Source organism: Canis lupus, chromosome 1 (assembly GCF_003254725.2).
Source record: "Canis lupus dingo isolate Sandy chromosome 1, ASM325472v2, whole genome shotgun sequence".
In the NCBI taxonomy this organism is placed as follows: Eukaryota; Metazoa; Chordata; class Mammalia; order Carnivora; family Canidae; genus Canis; species Canis lupus.
This window is the reverse complement of record NC_064243.1, coordinates 45,529,655-45,554,084: the sequence shown is the minus strand read 5'-3', so window position 1 is coordinate 45,554,084 and position 24,430 is coordinate 45,529,655. Positions and strand designations below refer to the sequence as shown.

Here is a 24,430-nt window from a genome sequence, read left to right as displayed (position 1 = left end):
AACTATAGATAGAAGAATGGTTAACTGAATTATGGCACATCTGCTGAATGGAAAATTATGCAACTTTTAAAATGAGAGCTATGAAGATTATGTGGCCAAGTGGAAAAGGATTATAACTAGAATGCAAAAATATATGTAAAATTGACTCTATTTATGAAAATACGTATGCATATGTAAAAGGAAAAGAGAAAGGGCTATATAAAAATTGAAATAATTGTGTTAGGAAAATAAGATGTGTACTTTGATCTCTCCTACTGTCTTTCAATAAACAAACATGGCCAGAGATACAATAGCATATGTAAAAGCGTATGCCAAATTAGATAAAATCGTGGGCCCAGGTATATGATATGGAAACAATTCTAGTTTGGCTCAATCATAAGATAGAAACAGACAAAAGAACAAGATCATTTGTAATGCTATGGTGAGTTCAAATCATAGAGAGCCTTTTAACTCTATTTTGATGCCATTACATAGAAATAATTAATCAAAAGTATGATTTTGGAAAGGCAAACAACAGGATAAGAACTGTGGAGCAGAAGGGTTCATTTGGCCAGCGATGCAGAGCGGATTGAAGAAGAAAGAAACTAGAGGCCAAGAGCCCAGAGAAAAGGCCATCGCAGTAATTTAGATGCCAGTGATCAGGAAGCGGTTATGGAAGATGAACGAAAGGGATAAGTGAGAAATGAACTATAAAGGAATTGACAAGCTAGGTCATGACCAGACATGGGCTTTGGAAACTGGGCAACAGGAAGGATGGCAGTGGCATGAACAGATACAGAAAGTTGGAGCAAATACAGATTCCCCAGGTTCTAACACAGAGTATGTAATTAAAATATGTTCTCAAATATGTTTTTTCTAGTGAACTGTGACATTTAAATTTGAGCAGAAATGCCCCGGTTAAAAAGGGAAGTCAGAGCCCCACCTGCCTGTAGGCACCCCTGAGTCATGTCAGAAACCTACAAATTATGACCTATCTCTCCTTCAGAAATGCATGATGTAGACACCTGTATTTTATGTGACTTGGGCTCAGTGTTGTTCCATATTGCCCCTGAACAGGACATCTCAGTTCTCATGATTTCCAGCAGCTCTCTCTCCTTTCCTTTCTTGTACCTTCTTTCTTGTAAGCATTCTGAGCTCTTGAATGTTTGACCCACACATATCACTTTTACCTGAGCTGAACGCTGATCTTGTGAGGTCCAATCCCAGAATGTTCAAGGTGGATCTCCCAGACCTACTGAATCAGAATCTCTGAAGAAGAGACTTGGCATGTGAATACATGAGAAACATCTGGCCCAGTCCCTCCTTCTCATTTCACACAGAAGAAAATTAAGGCCAAGAGGCCTCTGGCCAAACTCAGGTTTCCTGACTCCTAATTCAGCATTCTTACCGTAACATTACCAAACAGCACAAAAAGCTCTGTCACTGGAAATCAAAATGAACAAAGCATGCTTGGGAAGTATTTCCTTTTCTTTTTCCTTTAATAATAACCAACACTATTGCACGGTTACTCATAAAATGTTAATTACTCTCCCCTCCCAACAACATCCTGATTTTTAGTTTAAACTATTAGCTTGAAGCATTAGGCATTTCAACAATGAAAGCTATTCTCTTTTCAATATACCTTCAATTTTTTATTTCTTATAAATATTCAATTGAATATTTCCATTTGTGGTGTAAGTTTGCTAATTTACTGGATGTTGATTCTATTCCCCGGAAATGTCACTTGGGTGGCCCTGCTGGGCTAAAATGAAAAGTCTAAGTACTGATTTTGAACCCATAGTTCTGCGTAGGATTCAACAGCTGTTTGCTTTCCCTAGGGCATTTGAGAATAACTGTAGTTTCAAGAGTAATCAGAAAAGACTCCTCTTTGAAAATAGAAGCTTTCCTTAAGGTAGGATTCGTATTTTTAAAACATAAAGAAGTTAACTCTGATGAGATGATTATGTATAATTCATATTTTATTGGTAATCCAGCATGGAACAGTCTTTCATCAAATAAACTGTAACATGTTGATAGATTAAAACCCTAACAGAGGCATCGTATTTCTCTAGTTGATTACATAAGGAGAATTTGTGGGACATTTGTTAAAGATCTGCTTGCACTCCTTCACCTCAGCTCTGTGAACCCTCAAAAAGGAATTAGAAAGACATGAGTGGTATTACTTATGATGAAGTAAATGACCTCATCTTCAAAGGCAAATGGCCAATCAGTGGATACTTGTTTTGAATACAGGAAAGACACCACACACCCATTAGGAGAGATAGAAGAGCCTGATAAAATTTAGGAAATAGGATCTTAGGAGGTCTGCAATGAGCATGGGAAGAACAGGCTTTAGCTTCTCTAGCAGATAAACTTAACACACCATGGGAGTTCTCAAACTCTACTTGGTGAAAAATGCAAACTTTAATTTCTGAATCATTAGTTTGCCTCATAATCCATTTAAGAAATTAGTAAGGTATCTTGGGGGTACAAAATAGATATTGCCCTGAAGCCCAGGAAATATTGGTGAAAATATGAATTCCTATACACCAAAGTTTCCTGTGCTTAGACCCCCCACTTCTGAAATGTCAGGGGCCCTTCAGCCACCCTCGTTGGCCAGTCAAGAGTCCATGGGGAACAGGAGGACACACCTATAGCCACTGCAGAGTCCCAGTGAGATGGAGAGTGAGCTGAATGTGAGAACGAATGGATGGACACCAGCTGTCTCTTCAGTTGGGAGCAACCACGTGGTTTCTCTTATTTATACCAGGACTTCAGAATCCTAGGGAAGATCTGCACAAGACCATAGTCGGCTGCTGGGGCACAGCAGGATCTAGAGCTAGTGATGGGGCTGAGGTTCACAGTCATACATACACTGGGACTGCCAGGAAGTTTGCTATAAGACTTGAAGAGAAGACAATGCTATAAATCTGTGCTTGGAGAAACCTCTGTAGGTGGTTCCATTATGACAACGCCAATGCTCTTGTCCACCACCATACATTTGTTTACCCAAAGAACACACAAAAAGGTGAAATTTGTCTTCTTTGTTCTGGTGAATACATAACGTTTTCCCCTCTTGTTGCCTAGAACATTCACATATTAAAACAGGAAAATCTCTTTTTCTATCTACTGAGAAAATTATCTATTTTTTCAGAAGTAAGTCCATTGATACTAATTAATGGTTTATCATGGTTCTAAATGCTCACTGCCCATAGAATCACTCGAGTCAGAAACTCTGGGGGTGAACCTCAGGTATAGGATGGTTTTCAGAAGCACTCCAGGCTAATTCTCACTATGACCAGGGTTGAATCCCTCTGCCATATGGAGTTGGCTCTCAGCACTTTTAATATTGCACAATTTCTTTTTATGAATGTAGAGTATTTAGCATTCATATTTTCACTCCATTATATTAGTTAGGGAACTAGAATGTGGAGGATGGGAGGCGAGGCAGGGAAGGTACCCATTCTGCTTAGATGATTCATTGCTTCTATTTGCTCCCAGTGTAATCTGTGGTCACCATCAGACGTTGTGGTCTTCATGGTATATCTCATATCCAGTTCTTTCTCAGTTGCTGTAGTAACAACAATTTGCCATCTTATTTTAAGGAATACAATTGTGACATAAAAAATAAGGTTCAACTTATAGGTGTGCAGATGGCTGGCATCTGGGTGAATGAGAAGTTGTGCTTCTCTTTCTGTCTTTCTAGAACTGTATATTTGCTACATGTTCCAGTTCACTTTCTCAACAATTCTCTTTTTATTAAGGAAATAAGACTGCTTTCTGTGGGATGAACGCAAACTGGGTGAAATCAGAGACATTCATCCTACGGAGCAGAATGAATGACTTAGCTAACAACTGAATTCAAATACTAAGGAGAGTGTGTCCTTGTTTCCACTGCCAGGCATGTCCCTGCGGCAGAAACAGATGCACAAGGTTTTTCGGAGCCAATTGTAAGTTTAAATCATTGTTAATAATTATTGTTCATTTATCACTCAGTAATCTATGATTCAGTGTTTTCCTGAAAGAGGCTCTTACCAGATGACAATTTTGTCAGCTTCAGCTCTAGGTGCTAAGTGCAAGGACTTTTAGCCACAGTGAGGAGCTAGCATGAGCCAAATACAAATATAAAATAACACTTAAATGTGAGCTTGTGGCAGAGGGACCAGATGTACGCTGAAGTTCAGGGAAACCTTCCCTGTGGAAGTGATCTGCATGGAGCTGGGCTGTCACAGCAAAGTTAAGTATATAGGGTAAAGGTAATGGTGAGCATTAGCACATCCATTACACTACTATACCACTTGTCATTGCTGTTGGTGAGACCCCTGCAAGTAGTGAATGGGCGCTGAAACTAGCTGGATAGTACCAAACTTTTACCTACCCTGCCTACTTCCTCAAAATTCATCTACACAAGTAGCCATCGTTTGCCATGTTTACCAGATGGGGGACACTGAGGCTCAGAGGGCAAAAGTGAGCTCAGGGCTGCCTCCTGCTAAACTGCTGAAGCAGGATTTAAGCCAGCTCTGTTTGAGTTGGAAGCCCACACTCTTAATCACTGCTCTGTGCACTCAGCACATTTATCTTGCACACCCTGAGATTTTATTGCAGATTTCTTTGGGGGATAAACATGTGACAAATTACAATATTTGAAATCTGCTGTAACATTCATTATACTGTTTTAACTGAAGCTTTCAGGCGGCGATTTCCATCTTGTTTTGGAACAGACTCCCAGACACCGAGTTAAAAATGGTCGTCTTCCTTATGAAGGACACTCAATCAAGTGCTAGGCATTCAAGGTTTCTTGCAGCCAGATCTGAAAGATAAAGTTCTAATGAATTCTCTTAAGAGAGTGTTGGAAATTCGTCCTTTCGAGCCCTGCATATGTCAAAGAATTCAGCATACTTAATTGGAATTAGAAGGCTGGGTGTAGTACAAAGTAAATGGCATTTACAATTGCTGGGTTATATATCTGCCATTTCATCGAGGTGGAATTCGAAAGCTATCATGGCAGATCATCTTTCTTTTTGGTCTTTCTCAGTCTCGCGGCTTCTCTTCTTCGAGATGGCCTTTAAAAGCACTTGACATTTTGTTTCCTTCTGCATGGAACGCTAGTTCCTAATTCACTTAGTATCTCTCTGCAGGACAATGTCTCTGTATGTCTCTGTCTCTCTCCAGGTCTCTTTCTGAATCCTAAGCCTTTCATATCACAGTTTTTGTTTAGTTGTGTCTTATTTTCATTTCATGCTACTTTTCTTTTTTTTTTTTTAATTTTATTTATTTATTCATGAGAGACACAGAGAGAGGCAGAGATACAGGCAGAAGGAGAAGCAGGCTTCCTGTGAGGAGCCCGATGTGGAACTTGATCCAGGGACCCCAAGGATCAAGCCATGGGCCGAAGGCAGATGCTAAACTGCCGAGCCATGCAGGCATCCCTCATGCTACTTTTCTTATCTTCATATACCTTAAGTTTCTTTCCAATTTTTCTTTGACTTTTGGACTGTTTCATGTTTTACACCATTTGTTGTTGTTGTTGTTGTTCTTGCTCCTTTCTCTTACATGAAAAGGCTATTCCTCCCTCACTCCCCTTCTATAGCTTGTAGTTCCCTTTCTAGGGTAGATTTATTTCATGTGCAGAAGAGTCTGGATTTATTGGGAGACTCCTAGACAAAAAGCCCCATGAGGGCAGGAACTGTGTTATGCCTGGCATTGAGTACCAAGTGTTCTATATGTATATGCTGCCTGACCACAATTCACATCACAGAAATAGTGACTGGAAGGTTGAGTGCCCATGAAGTAATACACAAGATTTGAATACAAAATAATATTATTTTCATGGTAACTCAAAACAACAAACAGCTTTAGGAAATTACAAAAGATGGATTCTAAAATTGTTTCTGAACAATTGGAATATCACAGGAAGGAGTGTTTAGTCTTTAGCCAAACTACTTTAAAAAGGATGTCTTTTGCTTTAGATATTCAAGTTTTGGCTAAGTAATGCTTGAGTAGCAAACTGTTTGAAGCAACCTGTTTAAAAACATTTATCTCATTAATGTAATTTGGATATGTAAAATATTTTCTTTTAAGTGTTATTTTTAAGTCTGAATTGATTCAAGTAGACTGCAAAGTGCGGAAAATAAAATATGACGACGTCCAGCATCAACCAAGTCAGATTACACAGATATCACTATATTTCCTTCAAACTTGTATTTCTTAAAGAAATAAAGTGTTTTATATAGCCAAAGTTCCATCCAATTCTTTTACTCCATTCTCAGAGGGAACTAGTATTCTGAAGCTGGAAAGTACATTTCCTTCATAGTTTGTTCTTTACTTTTTGTACACCAAGTGTAGAAGAGAGTACTATTCTGTTTAAAAGCTTACAAAAATAGTGTCATACTCTACGTTTTTTAGCAACTTACTTTTATACTCAATATTCTGGATATTTAGCTATCTTGACACATGTAGATATAGTTAATGTTAATTATGTATAGTATTTCATCTCATGAATAGGCCAAAGCCTATTTACTCAATTTTCAGTGTCACTGTAACAATGTTGTAATTAAAATCTTGTATTGGCTTGCTCATTCATTCATTCATTCATGTTTATTTTTTTTCATTCATTCTTATTTACATCTAAGTATTCTAGGGTAGAATTGCTTAGGCCTAAAATATGCATCTATTTAACTTTATGAGGTTCCTCTTGTTTTATTCATATTCTTAAACTATCTCTTTTCTAAGTTGTCTTCTATTTCATTTACTGAAATTTCATTTACATTGAAATCTTTAACCTGTCAACTTAAATTAACAAGGTTTAATTTAAGCACTGTGTCTACTATTCTTCTGAACAATAAAAATACTTTAAAACGCTTTAATTCCACACACTCTTTCCATTTTAAAATGTTATCATCTGGTATTTTATTTCCATCCTGTTTTTCAACTCCTAAAGATAATCATTATCATTATCATTATTATTGTGCTCATTGCTCGGTATTTGTTTATATTTACCTACATGCATACCAATTTTCTAAATTCAGTATTTTTTCTGGACTACTACTGTTTTATTCCTCATTACTTTTGGTGAAGAATTTTAGGCAGTAAAATCTGTCACTTTTTAAAAATTCTAAACTTACATTTGAATAATAGTTTTGCTAAGTATAAAATCCAGTTTCCTTCAAAGTTTTGACTCTATAATTTTATTATTTTTTATCTCTGATGTTTTTGTTGATAAGTCTACTGATATTCTAGTTTCTCTTCCACTGGAAGTGAATTGCCTTATCTCTGGTTGTTTTAAGATTTTCTCTTTCACTGTTTTGAGATTTATTTTTATTTACTCTGTTGAGGAATTCATTTTGATTTTTTAAATCTGATGATTCATATCTTTCATTAATTCTGGAACTCCTTTCAGTACTGCATCTTTGAATATTCTTCTTCCCAAATTGTTCTTATTGTCTCCTTTTAAATTCTTGTTAGATTGTGAACTTTTTTTTTTTTTTTTTAGATTTTTATTTCTATTTTTATTTCAGAGAGGCAGAGACACAGGCAGAGGGAGCAGCAGGCTCCATGCAGGGATCCCGATCTGGGACTCCATCCTGGGACTCCAGGATCACACCCTGGGGCAAAGGCAGATGCTCAACTGCTGAGCCACCCAGGAGTCCCAGATTGTGAACTTTTAATTACATCTTCCACATCTTAATGTCTCTTCAGTATTTTCTAGATTTTCACTTGTATTCTATATTCTGGATAAATTATCTCAGATTTATTTCTTAGTTCACCAGTTCTTCCTTCAGTTGTATCTAATCTGTTTGATTTACCTATTAAAGTGGTAATTCTTTACATTTTGTTTGTGGGAGTTTCATCAATATGATCTCTGTGTCAGGCATTATGGCAGTATATATTGAAAAACTTAAATTTTTTCATCTCTTTAAATTATGAAATAATCTTTTAAAAATTATTCCAAGGAACTCATTGGATAATTTTCTCATTGTTATACTATGACAGCAGTATTTCATTGCATAAAATGGAAATGTCTATCAGTAAGGAAATGGTTAATAAGTTATTCACTATCTATGAGGTAAGACAACATTCAGTCAATATGTTAGCAAACAAAACATTACAGAAAAAATATTTAATATATGTTAGGTAGGGTAAAGCATATTGCAAAGGAATATGCATAACATGAGAAAATTTTTGTGAAAGGAAAACAATATATCATCAAATAAGAAATGCTATTAAAATACAAATCACCATGCTAACACTGGTCAGTTCTGGTTGATGGAATTAAGAATGATTTTTATATTGCCTTTTTTTTCCATAATTACTCCAAATTTCCTACAATACCTAAAAGTTTTTGTAATAGTAAAAGAAAACAAGTTTGTTATATAGTGTTCATTTATTAATAGAACATAGAATAATTTTAAGCAGAGGAAATAAAATCCATTGAAAATTTAAGAAGCTAATGTAGCAATTAAGACATTAGTGGTACAGTTTCAGTGTAGGCAGAGATATGCAACATTAAATAATCCAAATATGATTTATTGTAAAGGAAAACCTAGTATCAAAAGGCTCCAAAGTGTTGTGACTGGAAGAAGAACAGTTCTAGGAACAGGACACTATAGAATTATGTTTCTGGACATAAAGAACTAAGAACCAAACCAGACCACACCTTATCCCTTAATGGATTCCTCCCCTATGGAGATCTGCTTTGAAGAGCTAGGTGGTGTCCCTCTCTGTTATCATTCTTTGATAGCTAAAATAAGAAAAAACATTCATTAATTGAGAAAAAAAAATGCATTGAGTACCAGCTGTATGAAACATACTGTTAGGTCCCAGTGATATAGCTATAAACAAACATTTAAAGACTACTAGTAAAAGTAATCTGGCCATGAAGTATTTGATTCTTCTCTTTGTCTAATCTTCTTCCTTCAATTCTGTCAAATTGCTTTTAAACCTGACTTCTTATGGAAGCTTTCCCCTATCACCGGTCACCCCAGATTAGGCTCCATTTCTTATACCAAGTATAATCAGCTGGTATTGGCTGCTTGATACCCCATGTGAAAAATGGTATCTTGGTCCAATGGGACATGATGCCATACTTGATTAGTGATGCCTGGCAAAGCCTCTGGAGGGAGAAGTGTCAGGAAGTGTACTATCTGCACTACATGTCATCCCATTGCCTCCAGTCAACTGTGGCTCCGGATTACTTTTATTAATACGTTATACTTTCAAGAGCATGACCTAAAAAATATTTCCAATTCACAGAGAACCCATATTAAAGATAAGAACTCATATTAAAGATAATACAGACATAATACAAGCTGACTAAGAAGCACTACTTTTGTACTGTATTTTCTGATGGAATTTAAGGACACAAACCTCTTAAAGATCTATCGTGCTTAGTATTACGCCTTTTCTCTGGGAGAATGAAAAGGGATAATGGATACAGATCTATGTATCACATAAATCTTCTTCCAATCTGTCAGGTTGTTTTGTTTGGTCATTGATAGTAGAGGCTTTGACACAGGGGTCTTGGTTGCAACTCCAGATTATTCTTCCATTTGTCTCAAGCCTGCTGGGCTTGACCTGATTTTCAAACAAGACTGCTGTCACTATTAGAGGCTTCCCAGCCTTCTGCCCTTCCAGTGAGTAGGCTGCTATTGATTGAAGTTGCCTCCAGGCTGAAACTCTTAGAGAAATTTCAGGATACCTCCCACTTATGCACATGGGCACACACACACATGTGCACATCCGCACAGAACAGCTATTTCATCTAAAAAACTTTCATTAAAATTAAACTCTTGTTTTTGCTTTTGTATTATAGTTATATCAGATATAACCACCAGGAGAGAGTAGGAGAGACTTCCTTCTATTATCTTGGCAACTTCATGTGAATCTATAATTATTGCAAAAAGAAAGTTAAAAAATAAATGAATAAATAAAAACTTTTTAACATACCCACATTCAACTTCTTTCATTCCTTTAAATCTTTTATTTAATCCATAACTAAATAATAGGCCATTATAAGCATCAATGGAAGAAAAGTAAGTGCTTTCAAAAGAGGAAAATTTTTTTGCAATAATCTTCTGCAGTAAGACCCTCCTGACACAGCAGAGGAAATCTGTTCCAGCAGTCCAATTCTATGCTGCAAAAATAAAATACTTCAAAGAGAAGGGCTAGACATTTCAACTATTTTTTCCATTTTTAATTGACTAATGTAAAAATGGTTTGTTTATTCTTTTTTCTGAAAAAATAGTTTTTCATCTAGATGGAAAGTTTTAAAGATACATCATTTTTCTTTTACAGTATTTGAAGAACTTATGAAATCTTCACTAGCTAGGTTACTTTGAAATTTTTTTTTCTCTTCACTTCAACATGTCTCACAAAAATCCCTTGAAAGTTAGGAAAGTGTTAGTTCATTTATTCAGAAAGGTATGTACTTTTTAAAATTTTCTTAGACCTCAGGGCTTTTAATTTCAGATTGACCAAAAGCCATAGTCTTCAATTTCTCTTTTTTGAAGGTGTGTTAGAATTTCTCATGGAAAACATTTATTTCTTCCCTCTTTCTTCCTCTATTGTATTATATGCTATTTTGAAAACACTACAGGTTGGTAAATTGCTTTATTTTATGTACATACGTAAATATATATTATTATATGTGATATAATAAAATACATAAATATATAACATACTCAACCTTCAAATGATTCTCAACTCTTACTAACAGTAATGTTTATTGAAATTGTACTAAGTGAGAAGCACTGTGTTAAGCACTTGACAGGTTTATCTCATTCAATCCTCACAGCCACTCTGTGAGAGAAGTACTGGCCTATCCCTATTGTGCATTTGTTGTCCCAGGGCATTGAGAGATCAAGTATCTTTCTAAGATCACATAGCTAGTCTGTAGAGGAGCCTTTCCCATGTAACTATTGTACTCTGCTTTCTACCCTTAGGTACCTGCTTTAAAAGTTATTACAAGTTTTGAAAACTCGCTGTATTATTTTCCACTTGCTTCCTAGTGAGTCTCCTTGGCTTCATGGGGGCCTATGGAGGGGGCTAAAAGAACACAGTGGGGTTAGTCTGAAGTTCTCCCACATCTCATCTATGGGACTTCAAACCTTGTGTGTGCATCACCTGTGTTAAACAGCAGGAGAGGGGATCCCTGGGTGGCGCAGCGGTTTGGCGCCTGCCTTTGGCCCAGGGCGCGATCCTGGAGACCCGGGATCGAATCCCACGTCGGGCTCCCGGTGCATGGAGCCTGCTTCTCCCTCTGCTTGTGTCTCTGCCTCTCTCTCTCTCTGTGACTATCATGAATAAATAAATAAAATCTTTAAAAAAAAAAAAAAAAAACAGCAGGAGACCTGATCTGGTTTAGTGTGAAGATTGTTGCAGAATTCTAAGCTGGCCAATAAAAGTTTACCAAAGGGTACATTTGTGCATTTGGCATTCTGATTACTGTATAAGATAATAATCTTACATATTAGATTATGAATATGGATGATAATGTTAGAAAGCCCTGTAAATTCAAAGGTGGGAGAGGTGGGCACATAAATCCTTAAGATCTTTAGGATAGCCTTCTGCTAGAAGGTTGCCCCTTTCACCCTCTAGTCCTTGAAGTACATCTCAGGATCTTCTCACTTCTTTCTCTGACCTTCTTGACCATGGTTTAGCAATTCCACTCAAATCCACTATGTCTCAACCTTGTTTCCTGCTGTTGCCTCTGCTTCAGGCTAGGACCTCACCCCTTCTGATCTGTCTAGGTAACCCACAGGCCCCCAACTACTGTTTCTTTAACTTTTAGTCCTCTTCACCCTTAAGTGAATGTGGTGTTCATGCTAATCAGGGTGACTTCCCTAGGAATACCTAGATTCCCTCCTCCACACCTGAAAGAATGCTGAATATGAGTTTTCCATTAGATTAAGAAAAATACCCTTACATTTCCAGATACTGATTCCAATCTGTCCTTGTTTTGATTCTTAAAACATTTGCTTGACAATCTTGAGGACTCACTTTTTTATGATACTTCTAGTACTCTCTGCAGCTATTACTCTAGAAGTACTTGAATACTATAAATACTTGAGTCTTCCTAAAAATGTATTTGCTAATATCTATTTTCATTACCATGCAAATCATGGAAAAGTAGCACACCTAAATAAAATATGTGAGATAAAGTGTAAGGAGGAACCAAACCAGAGAGAAGAAACCTCTAATCATGCTCTCTAAATCTTTCTAACATCTTCCATATCAATATGTTCCCCCTCTTGTGGGTAAAGGTCCTAATGCTAACTCAATGGAGCCATATTCTACTACACTAAGAAAAAGTTATTTTTATGCAGAGTTGGTCCTTCCCATCAGAGTAAGATAGTGGTATGTGCGGAGTCAGAGCCCCCTTTTTAAGGTTATAACCATACGATCCACGAAAATTCTTTTTTTTAACTTTTTTTATTTTTTATTTTTTAATAATAAATTTATTTTTTATTGGTGTTCAATTTGCCAACATACAGAATAACACCCAGTGCTCATCCCGTCAAGTGCCCACCTCAGTGCCCGCCACCCAGTCACCCCCACCCCCCACCCACCTCCCCTTCCACCACCCCTATTCCTTTCCCAGAGTTAGGAGTCTTCCATTGGAGAAGGACAAACGTTATACGGTCTCATTCATTTGGGGAATATAAATAATAGTGAAAGAGGATAAAGGGGAAAGGAGGAAAAATAAGTGGGAAATATCAGAAAGGGAGACAGAACATGGAAGACACAAAAATTCTTTTATCCACCTTAGGCTTCTTTAATTCAAACCTATAGGAGTGCACCTTGGTTCACACTTATTAAGCAGTACCTCTTGTCTACCAGGAAGACGAGAGTTAAAGATAATCAAACCAGAACAGGTTACTCAGTAAAAATTGCTTTTAGTTATAAATGGAAAGAAAAGTCCAAACCAGATTCCCTCAGAAATATGTGTGTGTCTCTGTTCTATGTTGACATAGAAAACTTGGTGTACCTTATTAGGGCAGTCTCAAACTGCCATATGAGTTTATTCAAAAAAATTTTTACTGAAATAATTTTACAATGATGTTGATTTTGAACTTTTATGTATAAGATTTCATTATTTCATAATGTAGTAGGACTATCAAAAACAACCAGTGTAAATATTTTATAATGAAGTGGCCCAGCTTACACTGATACTTGTAGTTTTTGTTCCTTTATGCACCCATCCATTCACTCATTCAATGTTTATTGAGTGAAACTAACATAGTCTTTATTCAAGGGATGTGTGGATTAAACAATGAGAAAAAGCATGCCATTAAAAATAGGGGATGGGTAAGGAAAATGTGGCACAGAAAGTTTGTTATTTAAAGACACAAAGCTACTAAGGTAGTATAAGGATTCATGAATCTGTGCTGCCTCTATTTGATGTAATTCAATGAGCCACTATGTTTTCATCTCTTGTTAATTTGCTTCCATACCATCTAAAACATTTTGGTATCTTCTTTTACCCCATATATACAGAACTCATCCACCAATACAAAGCCAATAACCAAAATTGACACATTAATTATCTCCCTACAGATGGCATAATTTTTGAACAGTTGATACAGTTAAGAGCATTTGGGTCTCTAATTGAGTAAAGAATCTAAACAAAGTTGGAGGACCACATGGGAGATAGTGGATGATTCAAAAAAAAGGAGACTTAGTGAATCTTCTGTTGAATCTTAGAAATATAAGTAAAATACCACTGTCTGAGAAAGTGAAGTAAAGCAAGACATCCTTGCAGAAGGCACAGCTTGATTAAATGTAAGACATTCTTAGGTCCCAATGTCTGGCTTCATGAACATGGGAATAAACCATCTAGAGGTGCAAACAGGACCAATGCAAACCTGTGTCAGAGCACAGAGAGGAGAACACTGATGGAGAATATCATGCCAACATTATTAATAAGTATGTAACAGGAGCCAGGATCTACACCTTGCTGAAATCAAGATGGATTATGTCCATCATTTCTGCCCCATCCAGCGGCCCTGCCATTCTGTCATAGATGGAGCTTATATCAGTCTAGAACTGTTCATAAAAAATGCCAATGGCCTAGTCTTCTGTAGATGTTTTCAAATTGATTTTTTGATGATTAATTATACAGTCTTTTCAGTGTAGAAATTATTAGCCAATAATTCTCTGAATTCTCTTTCTCTTATTTAAAAGAAAAAGAAGTATAGTTTACAGTGTCTCCTTCTTGGCATAAGATATATTACTAGCAATTCTTTAAAATGGAAGCCATTAGGTTTAGGATGACTTTCACCAGTCCTTACAGTTCCTTGGTGGCAAGTCATCAGGGACTGTGATAGGATAGATTATGCTTATCTCAGTAATCTTCCATCTATTTTTATTTAGACAAGCATGCTTGTCTGCCTCCTCAATCTACAAACTATCATTTTTGTTCAATAATGTCTTATTCAGAACTATCAAAGCTCTCTCTATTAAGGTCGTCGTTAACATCAGTGATACCTATCATGTGTCAGCAGTCATTTTTTGAGGAAATTCCATAATTCCAAATGGTTAACATGAAAACATCAAAGAATGAAATTTTGCATTCAGTTATATGCTAGAGAACAAATATGGGAGGAGATTTAAGAAAACATTAAGTCAAGGAAATAATCCCAGCTAAGATTTTTACAAACTTAATATGTGCAGTCTTTATTTTAAACACTTATATATGTCAACTCATTTAATCATTTCTTGACAAGCCCATGCTATAGGTACACTAATGGCCCATATATAACTGATGAGAGAGAAATGATGCTCAGAAAAGTTAAGCAACTTGCCCAAATTAGTCACAAAGCTAGTTCATAGTTGGCTTCCTAAAATTCCTTTGCTCAAAAACACTAATGTATATTGCCTCATCTAAGGAAGTCTCTAGAGAAAGTTTTGTGTTTGCTGTTTTTTACCTTCTAATCTTTTAAAAATTTTATCTCATTGATTTTTTTCCATGTCTGATTTTTATTTCATTTAGGACTTTGTTACTACAATTTCTCAAAATATGGTTGAACTATTTTCAAAAAAATATTTTCACTCTTTATTCTCTCATTTTTATCCTACTTATGCCAAATGCACCCACAATTATGTTTTTCAGTCACTATCCCTGGCTGGAAGCATAGTTGCTTTAAACTCATGGCAAAAAAGTATAGATCTGTTCAGTAGCTCCAAATAAGTTTTTTTTTTTTAATGTGATGAAGTACACCATTGTCTTTCCTGTCCACTGATGTGCTGATAAAACAGAGATAGCTCTTATAATTATCCATAAATGGTTACTACAACATAAAAAGAGAAATCAGATTCATAGATTTTAAAATGCCTTGCCTATTTGTCATAGTTGTATTTGCCTCTTGACAAATGGTGTATGGCATTTATATGAGAATAATCAGGCAAAAAGCTCATTTAGTTTTATTCAACCCACATTTACTTTTATGCCCTTGATAAAGGGTAACATAATCCTAATTTGCATTTATACTATCTGGCTTCAGCAGGTATAGGATTAAGAGTTAGAAGATTTCTATGGAGAAGATCTTACCTTCTTTTAGTTATTTAGAAATATAATTTATATAGAAAAAAGTTAGGATAAATTCATAATTCTTTCCTTTTAAGTGCTAGTTTCCATAGTAAAGAGTTGGTACTCCAGTTATGGCTCATTAGTTTACAGTCAAGCTGTGTGTATGTTTTTTGGCTCTCTTTCTCTTATGAACTCATAGGTTTTTGTGTAGTGACTATGTTTGAAGCAATCGTATTCATTATTCTTATTGATGTTCAAACTCCCCTATCACAGCAACTGTAGGCCTCAAATTTCTTTTTCCCATGACCATTAGTCCTGAAAAGCCTCTTTGTTTGGGGGTTCCCATAAAGCATTCCAGGCTCATCTTGTATTTTACCTGCCCAAACCTGATGGGATCAGCCATTCCTCCAAAGAACCCTGGTTCTTTTCGTAGGAAATGGCATTTAGAGTATAAAATCCAAGTTGTTGGTATGTTCATTATTACTGTGTTGTAATGTTTTCTAGGCTCCTCAATGGACAGGCCTAAGAAATAAGTGTTGTTAAAGTAAATCATGAGCTTATATTAATATTTCCATCTGTAAGTAAATATTTCAAACATTTACCTTTTTCATAATTAGATTTTTTTTCCTATGCTGAAGATTTTATTCCTAACCACATTAACTTCTTTTTTACATATGTGAATATATGTTGATTAAAGTAATATTACTACCATTATTTTAACAATTACACTTCTAAATAAAGCCTAAATTTTTTTTGTATCTCTATGAATCATTAAAATATATACCAATAAAGATTTACAGAGTTGTGTGCTCTAAATGACTTTGTATTATTTTCTGTGACATTAACTTGATGTAGAATTATGCTCATTTATTTCAGTTTTTTATAAATTTTCAGAGATTGCTTTTTTGAGATTTTGTAATCGGCTAAACTGCATAGTAGAGGGAATCTGGCCAAATTAGAAAATAAAGGACTAGAGTTACCTTCTTTCTAAAACAACTAAAAAAAAAAACTGGACAAAATATATAAACCAATGCTTTCAAGACGCTGAATATCAGTCATTGACAGACATGATTGCCCAAGTTTACTGCCTTAGAAGAGGGAAACTAGGCAGAAACAGACTTCTTGAATCTATGAAGGAGAGCTGTGAACACAGGAAGACCTAGATAGCTTGAGAGTTTAGTGAAGAATATGTATGAAGAAAAATCTTTGCAAAGAGAGAACCCTGGCTATAGGGGTTCCTCCTCCAAGAATTCAATAGAGAACTGATCAGCCCATGAATGTGGGAAACATCATGCAAATCTTGGAAAGAACTATCCAAAGGATTGGAATGTTTAATGTACACCTAGGCCAGTTCCCGCAGCTAGCTGCAGAACATCAGAACTCACACAGCATTATGGTGTGCTGAAGGATCTTGCCTCAATATTTGAGAATAATTAACTTTAAAATAAACACTAATCTAGCTTTACTTATTAATCTTAAAAAGCAAGACCCAGAGGATCAAACTGTTTCCAAGTAACTTAAATGCACCCCAGAGTGAAGCTTGAGAATATCCGTAAGAATGCAAAGATATCAAGTACCCAAAAAGCTAAAAGTCACAATTTCTGGCACTTAATCAAGTAACCAGTCATGCAAAGGAGTAGGAAAATATAATCTGTCACAGAAAGTGCAATTGAAACTGACACAAAAATGAAAATGATCTTAAAATTAGCCATCAATGACTAAAAGATATTTTAACTGTGTTCTATCATAGATGAAAAACTTAATGGAAGACATAAAAAATATTAAAAAGATCCAGATTGAACTTCTAAAGATAAAAATGTCAATGATTTTATTTAAAATACACTGAATGGGATTAATGCCAAATTAGACTTTGCAGAAAAAAAGATTAGTAAATGTGAAAACATAGTAGTAGAAAATACAGCAAATGAAATATGCAGAGAAAAAATAAATAAATATCAAGTGATCAGTGGTACAACTTCAAGCAGACTAATATACATGTAATTGGAGTCTGAAGGAGAGAGGAGAAAGCGATTCAGAAATGAAGTCAGATTTGACTAGTTGAAGAAATAATCAATACACAGTTTTCAAATTTGGTAACAATTATAAACCTGTATGATCCTATAAATTCAGAGAATCCCAAGAACATGAAACACACACACACACAAACAACAAGAAGGCACATTATAATCATACTCCACAAAACCAGTGACAAAGAGATCTTAAAAGCAGCCAAAGAAAAGAGGCACACTATATGCAGAGGAACAAAGAAAAGGATGAGAACAGATTTCTCATCTGAAACAATGCAAGCAGGCAGACAATGGGGAACATATTTACAATACTGTGGGCAAGAACCATTAACCCAGAATTTTGTATTCAGCTAAAATGCTATTCGAAACCCAAGAGAAACAATTTTTTTTCAGGTAGATGAATTTCAGAATTCATCTGCATAAGAACATACTACAAGTAATGTTAATAGAAGTTTTTTGGACAGAAAGAAAATACCAGATAGAAATGTGGATCTACAAAACAAAACAAGCCCTGGAAATGGTAACTCCGTGGTTAAGCAATATTTTTATATTTATTTTTTATAGATAATAACTCTTTAAAAGATAATTCACTGCTTAATTAAAAATAATATATAATATGAAGGTTTGTAACATATGTAATTGTGAGATGTATGACTAACAATATCATAAAGGCAGGGAGAAAATAACATATATCTTATAAGGAACTTATATCCAGAACATATAAAAAATTCTTAAAAACTCAATAATAAGAAACCAAACATCTAAATTTTAAAAATGGACAAATTTTAGGATGTGTACTTAACCAAAGAAGAAATTTTTGTCAAACAAGCACATGAAAATATTATTACCATCATTAGTCATTTGGGAAATTAAAATTAAAGCCAAATGAGATAACATTAAACACCTATTAGGTTGTGTAAAATTAAGGGTGAATGTCCAAATATTGACAGGAAGTAGAGGAGCTAGAACTCTAAGATGTTATTATTTTTAATGTAAAATAATACAATCATTTTGTAAAATATTTGGCAGTTTATTTTTTATGTTTTAAATTTTTTTGGCAGTTTCTTTAAAATTTAGTGTATATCTACCATATGATCCAATGATTGTATTCTTTGATATTTACTCAAGAAGAATAAACATGTCTATACAAAACTTACCTGTGAATGCTTAGAGCAGCTTTTTGGCAATAACCAAAACATTGGGAAAAAACAAATACCCAGAAGCCAGGGAAAAAGATAAATTGTGGTATATCCTTACAGTGGAATACTGTTCTGCAACAGAATGGAATGAACTAGTAACATATGCAACAATATGAAGGAATCTCAAAATAATTGTATTGAGTGAAAGAAAGCCAACAAAAAAAGGATTACATATTGTAGAATTCCATTCATGTGTAATTCTAGAAAGTCCGACTTGATCTATAGCAACAGAAAACAGATTAGTGGTAGCCTAAAGACTGCAGTGGTAGCCTAAAGAATGTCCACAATAGCCAAACTGTGGAAGGATCCTCGGTGTCCATCGAAAGATGAATGGATAAAGAAGATGTGGTCCATGTATACAATGGAATATTACTCAGCCATTAGAAATGACAAATACCCGCCATTTGCTTCAACGTGGATGGAACTGGAGGGTATGATGCTGAGTGAAATAAGTCAATCGGAGAAGGACAAACATTATATGGTCTCATTCATTTGGGGAATATAAATAATAGTGAAAGGGAATAGAAGGGAAGGGAGAAGAAATGGGTAGGAAATATCAGAAAGGGAGACAGAACATGAAGACTCCTAACTCTGGGAAACGAACTAGGGGTGGTGGAAGGGGAGGAGGGCGAGGGTGGGGGTGAATGGGTGATGGGCACTGAGGGGGGCACTTGACGGGATGAGCACTGGGTGTTATTCTGTATGTTGACAAATTGAACACCAATAAAAAATAAATTTATTATTAAAAAAATAAAGTCTATCACAAAAAAAAAAGACTGCAGAGGTGTAGAAAGGGTCAGCGTAGGGGAGAGGTTGGAAGGAGGTATTACCGAGGAGGAGGAGAAAATTTTGTAGATTAAGGGATAAAGTATTATCTTGATTGTCATGGTGGTTTCATGGATGGACTGCATACTCAAAACTTATGAAATCATCACTTTAAATCATCACTTTAGCTATGTGCCATTAACTATACATCAATAAAGCTACTTTAAGTAAAACAAAAAAAGTGAAATAAAGCTTTGGTTAATCTCAAGAATATGCGGGAGTCATTACCAGCTAATTGAACCTAGTTAACAGGCAAGCTGTTAGCAGAATCTCCAAAAGAATGGTCAGTTGACAACAGTGTTTTATGGCCTTAGAAGTAGTAGTGAAATAAGTCAATCAGAGAAGGACAAACATTAAATGGTCTCATTCATTTGGGGAATATAAATAATAGTGAAAGGGAATAAAGGGGAAAGGAGAGAAAATGAGTGAAAATATCAGTGAGGATGACAGAACATGAGAGACTCCTAACTCTGACAAGGGGTAGTGGGAAAGGGGTGGGCGGGGGATTGGGGTGACTGGGTGACGGGCACTGAGGTGACGGGATGAACACTGGGTGATATGCTATATGTTGGTAAATTGAACTCCAATAAAAATAATAAAAAAAGAAGTAGCAGCTGAGCTGGAGCTTCTTAAAGGACCAATAAGATCATTACCCTTATAGGATCCTTCTAGGAAGTTGAAGGTGAAAGAAGCTTGTTTCAGAACTTGGGAGTATGCCTCTGGATGCCTTGGTCTCTGTAGCTCTTTTTCCCAAATGTATTCTCATCTTCTTTCCCTGTATTAAAGAAATTCGTGTCCTTCACATTGAAGTAGGCTATCTGTATTTGAAACTGGATCCACCATCTCCTAGCTGTATGGTCTTGGGTACTTAACTTCTGTTGAATTTCCTCTTTTAAAAAGGGGATGGGGTAATTGTACTCCTATCAGACAGGATTTCTGTGGGAATTGAGTGAAATATACAAAAAAAATGCTTAGAATGAATGATGCCAGGCACTCAGTAAGCAAATATGTGCTATTGTTTGCTAGTAATCATCACCTTGGAACAAATACTCATTGCTTATGTATTATATGAATTAAAAGAACATTTTTCAGCAGTGTTTGAAATTTAGGGGATTTTCTAAGCTTGTAAAGAGGCATCCATTATAAATATAAGAGCCCTATTATTCATACTATAAATTTACACATTAAATTGTGAAGGATATACAGTGAGTCTGATATTAGACCCCAATTCCTCCTTTCCTTGGAGGTGGCATTGTCCTGAGTAAGCCGAGTCCTTCTATAACTATGGCAACATGAAGACTCTTTACATGGCTTTCAGTGGAAAGACTAACTTCTTGCTGTGTTTCCTGAAAACAAATTCTGGACTCACATAACACCACAGCACTTCCTGTTTAACTCTATTAAACATCCCTAGGCAGCAGTAGCTTAGTGGGTTGCTGCTAAATACTTAATGCCCCTGTAGGTAACCCATTATTCTCAGAAAGGACCACCCACTGGAGACGTGAGATCATGACTGGTTTGATCAGAAGTAGTGTGTGTGTGTGTGAGTGTGTATGTGTATGGATGTAAAACACTAACTTCAACAGACATTTATCAATAGATGGATAGATGGTTGGATAGATAGATAGCTAGATGATAGCAGAGCAACTCCATTTACAGGACCTTTGTTATTCCTTATTAAATTCTAACTGAGGATGGCTATATTGTTTCTACTTAAGCATTCCACTCTGGTGGAGTCACAAAGAACTCACTGTAAGATGGAAATTTTAATACCAGTGCAGTGCATTTTAATCAGTTCAGTTTTAAATACTTGTAAAGTGGATGGATAGAAGTTTAGTGTGGATTGCAAATATTAACATGATGATTTTTCTACTATATATTAAGAATATTAATTTTATTTTAGATGACTTAGAGCCATCATTTGTTTTGGACAAAGCAGAGCACCAATTTTTAGTGAAAGGTCCATGGGAACATGATCTGTCTTTAGACTGATGCCAGGCACATAGCACTCAACAAATGCAAGCTATTGTTTCCATACAGACTATCACCTTGGGACAGCCACCCATTGAGCATGCCTTATTTGAATATTTTAATAATCTTTAATAGAACATATTCCAGTGGTTTTACAACTTGGGAGATTTTCTATTTATAATTATTTATATTGTATGCAACTTTATAAGAGTTACCTAATGGCAAAGTATAATATAAAATACATTGGGTTGAAGGTCAACCTAGATTTGAGCTCCAACTCTACCATTAACTGTGTGAGCTTTCCTTGCATGGCACTTTTCTTGTTTCATCTGAAAATTATTAATTTAGGAAAAGTTATCTCTATAGTTGTGTTTACCCAAAATTCTTTATTGTTATTTATAAATTGGAGGCATTCTGCATTTTAAACCAAGACTAACAACCACATGATTCACTCAAACTCTTATAGGAATTAAAAAAAAAATTTTCCTATTATTTTAACCGTACATTTTACTCTCATTTGTATGAGTGATCCTAGAAGAATCCTTCATAGTATGGTTATGTGTAATCTACCTCAGCCTGATGTCTCTAATGAATCTCCATGAATCATGTTTCATTTTGTGCAATAGTCAATGGCTCCCCTACCTAGGGTCAAAGGAAAGCTGAAATTTGGGAGAAGGAAGAACTGCATTCAGTCTCACTTCTGCTCCCTGGGCATAGTCCTGATGCAGTTTGGCATCCTCCCAGAGGAAAAAAGTTCCTTCTCCCTCCATATAAACTAGTAGAGATCTTGTTTTTCCCCTTGTCCCAACCCAATTTAGGGAACCATTTGGGTTTAATATGCTAGACACTTCTCTTTCCCCCAGAAGTATGACACTTGGATTAAGAAATGCAACACTTAACCACGCAAAGCAGGCAAAATTACATGAAATATTCAGAAAGATCCTTGGCTCAGGACAAGACTTAATTGTATCCAGATCAATGGCATTTTCACCTCTGTTTCTTTGTCCTCTTTCTAGTTGACTTGCACTATACGGCCAACCAAACTCTAAAACCTGCAACTTAACCCTCATCCTTTTGTCTTCCAGCCATAGAATTAGCACAGAGTCCAGCCACATGGAGAGGGCAGAGGGTTTGGGGATGCAGAGAGAAATATAGAAAATCTGAGGAATAAGAATATTCTGGTTACTGGAGAGGTGGTTTCTGTGGCAGAAAAGGAAAAATGTTTTGGTTCTCTTGCAGCCAAGATGATTTATACTCAATAGTTCTCTGTATGCCAAATAACCTTTACATCACTAAAATGGTTTTCCAGATACTCTGATATCATGAAAGGGCTCACTGTAAATACAGAAATTGGGCCTTCTGGTCCCCCAAAGGGTAGCCTTCTCCACTGTGAATACATAAATGAGAATTTTGTGATTATATCCCAGTGAATTATGAATTTAACTCATATTTCTCAGTCAGTTTGGATCTAAGTAACTATGGGACTCTGGCAAGCTTGTCTTTGGACCTGAAAAGCTGAAGATTAGACACAGGACTACGGTGAATTCACCAAGATAATGTCACCTTGGAGGTATTTCATCAGCAGTCGGTTCCTTTTGGCAATACTTTTGTCTGCACAAATCCCCAAATACATGAAGTTAGGACTGGCAAAATAGGAGTTTTAGTGTCATTGTTGTCTTGAGTGCTTCTCAGTATGCCCAAACCACTGTATTTTCCAGTATTGTTGGAGATCCTTCTAAATTGTGTAGAGGGCTGGAGTATTATTATTATTAAAGTAATGAAATAATACCTCTTTACCAACTCTTTGACAATGCCTTTTCTATTAACAAAACATGCATTATTCTATCTCTGTCTAATTAATATCATGTTTAATAGGTATCTCACTTCATGCTAAGTTCCAGCGCTCTTTTCAAAAGCAGCAAGCTTAAGAATTTTTACTAATTTAATTGAGAGCAGTCTTAAATTAATTGTATAATTAATCTTGTCAAATTAAGTAACATTTCATACACTACCTTATTAAAGAAACTTGAATATTTTAAATTACCATGCTATTAGGCATTAATAAAGAAGTTCTTCTTCTGTATTGTTCTGCTTTAAAACACAAAGAAGGTAATTGCAATATAAATTGCAATATAAAAGCTAATTTCTATAGTACATTAATAATTAGATACACATTATTCCCCATTATATCTTTTTTTAATTCAATAGATGATCTTTTTTTAAAGAAAAATTATCCTCCAAATGCCAGGATTTAACTATTATATTAATGATCTGTGTTAAAACCGGACCATGAAACATTTTCAGAAGCGATCTAGTTGAACCTAAAACACGCTATCTGTAAATAGCCAGTGCCTGTTACCAAAAACTTGAACCTCTTAAGCAGTTGGTTACTCTGATGTGTGTGAATAAATGGCACATCTATTTCTTAGATATAAGTGAAGAGCTCAGATTTTTGATAAGTCTTTGGGGATTGGAAAACAGCTTTCTTAGCTCTGAAACCAGAAGTCTTTTCTTGAGAGACAGTCAAGTGTGACCACAAGGATGCTGCATAGAAATAGAGATTAGAAGTGGTGAGGGGTGGCATGGGCAGGAAGAAAGGAATGCACGAGGATTTGTCAACACTTTATGAAAAGATAGAACTTACCCCAAGGTTGAAATCATGGCTCCTTAACTTCTGTGAGCACATACATTTTCATAAATATTGGTCCTGAATTTTCAGTTTCTAAGGCAGATGCCAGCGATAACCTCAATGAGCTATGCTCTGTCCTCTTCCCTAGGCGTGGAATCTATGCTAACATAACCCAGAAGCAAGTTTATGCACGATTCCAAGCAGATTAGATTACACCTCATTTACTCATGATTTTTTTTTTTATTTTGCTTATTTGAGAGATAGAGAGTGAGCA

The 24,430-nt window shown here is 35.7% G+C and overlaps 1 long non-coding RNA gene across 1 annotated transcript; it reads right to left on the bottom strand.

The window, feature by feature from the left end:
• Window positions 1–1,940: 1,940 nt before the first annotated feature.
• On the bottom strand, window positions 1,941–24,377 carry LOC125755709 (uncharacterized). Its single transcript, XR_007412806.1, has 4 exons — window positions 24,172–24,377; window positions 20,210–20,331; window positions 8,636–8,719; window positions 1,941–4,789 (listed from the first exon to the last, which is right to left on the bottom strand). It is a non-coding gene; the product is annotated as an uncharacterized LOC125755709 (long non-coding RNA).
• Between the last annotated feature and the right edge of the window lie 53 nt (window positions 24,378–24,430).